Source organism: Micropterus salmoides, unplaced genomic scaffold, assembly GCF_014851395.1.
Source record: "Micropterus salmoides isolate LMB-PRFRI ecotype aquatic unplaced genomic scaffold, ASM1485139v1 Ms_hic_scaffold_2, whole genome shotgun sequence".
NCBI classification, from domain to species: Eukaryota; Metazoa; Chordata; class Actinopteri; order Centrarchiformes; family Centrarchidae; genus Micropterus; species Micropterus salmoides.
This window is the reverse complement of record NW_024041150.1, coordinates 5,399,720-5,401,643: the sequence shown is the minus strand read 5'-3', so window position 1 is coordinate 5,401,643 and position 1,924 is coordinate 5,399,720.

Below are 1,924 nucleotides of genomic sequence, written 5' to 3'. Positions count from 1 at the left end.
GTCAGCTTTCATGTAGGCAGAGAAAGAGGGAGAGAGAGAAAGGGGAGGAAACAGGAGGAGAAATGGAGGCCAATAGAAAGGATAGAGACAAGACAGATCCTGTCATCTACTGATAGAGAGTCATAGCTCTATTGAGCCATGTGTTCCGATAGCCCTTCTAATCTATGTCCTATTTATCAGATTGATCTCAGTTTGTACATGTTAACAATGAATCCTCCATGCACGCCAAAGCTAGTCATGATGGGAATTATTGGGTCACCTTACCTATATGAATAGTCTTGTGAAAGTTATTTTTATTATTATTAGTAGTAGTACTGTTAATGTGAGCTACAGTATAGAAATAAAATTTAACTGAATTGAAATTGAATTGATATGATTTCCAATAAGACACCTAACTGTAGAGACCAGGAAGCACTGTTTGGACTCTGCTGTGGGAGAAGTGGCTGCTGGGAAATGTTTTGGTCAACTTGCTCTGGTTCACTGTGATGGCTTCAACACATGGAAATAAAATGTGTTTTATTACTTTGGAGCTGGAAGTTGATGTCTGTCATTATTCTCCTTTAATCCCAGAAGCAAAGCAGATATTATTTTAGATGAACTGAGCTCATTCTAGCCGCCTCGCTGTCTTCTTCCTAAATCTTTATTTGGACTGTTGTTTGGATGTTTAACACAGGGAGAGCATCTCAACACGTCTTTAGCACTTTTTACTTTTCTCATACACATTTTAATTTAGTTGTTTACTATGTATGTTTACCCAAAGCTGTGTTGTTTTGTATTTTTGTTATTTTGTGTAAGTATAAGTACTTGTATAAGTAAGTAAATAAGAAAAAAACATGTGTAATTTCTGCTGTTTACCCAAAACTGTATTTGTTCATTGTTTTTGTTCTTTGTTGAAAATGATTCGCCTGTGCTTTAATTTTGATGGCTTGCCTTTTAAGACTGATGCTTGGTGCCTGCTTAGCTCAGTTTCCAAAAGTACAAAGTGAAAGTAAGAAAGATGTTTTGTTTGATATACTGTTTTATATTTTAATGTCTCTACAGTCTCTTGAGCGCTGACCTTTGCTTGGCCTTCGGAGACCTGATCATATTTCAGATTAGACACTCATGTCCAGTAAAGAGGAAGTGAAAGTCTGCTCTTGCTGGCAACTCGACCCTTTAGAGAAATAAAAAATGTCTCCCTGATGACAGATGTGTGTATCTCGCTCACATGAAGGGAGGCGAGAAAGGAGGTGTGAAAATAAGAAGCGGGTCAAGAGTTTTCATCTTATAAATCAATACTATGAGTTTCTAATATTCATTAATACATTTTAAAACTTGTGTTTTGAGATAACATCCTCTACATGTATCCCCTGCTGATGTCTGAATAATTGTTTTGATCAGCAAAGAAGGCACTATTTGTTAATGTGTCACAGACAAGAACCTTCATTTTGTGACTACAGGAGCAGGGGAGGCTTTCTTCTCTCCTTTTAAAGTCATCAGAGAGGTGAGAAGGGTAGAATGAGTGTCGACATGAACTGATTTAATGTATTCTGCATTTGGAGTGATGAATTTAAAACTGATTTGTGCATGCACTTAAGATATGTAAGAGATGTTCATTTATTTATTTAAGAAGTGTGGCCTACTATATTTGGCCTTTATGCGTTTGAACATTTAAAAGATTTTACTAAAATGATTAGAGACCTGCATAGTTTTATTACCATATTTAGAGAAACATTAAGAACTGAGGCAAAGGGTGTTTTGCAACTACTGGACAGAAGACCATCTACCCATAAAGGAAAAGTAATGTAAAAACCAATCAATGTGATGATCAAGTTTCTGATAGCCATGATTGTTTGAGAAAAGGGTGGGGTCCTCCCTGTCTATTTCTTTATTTAAGTTGCTGACCCTAGAGCTCTGTGTGAACTTTTTGGGGCTTGTTGAAAAT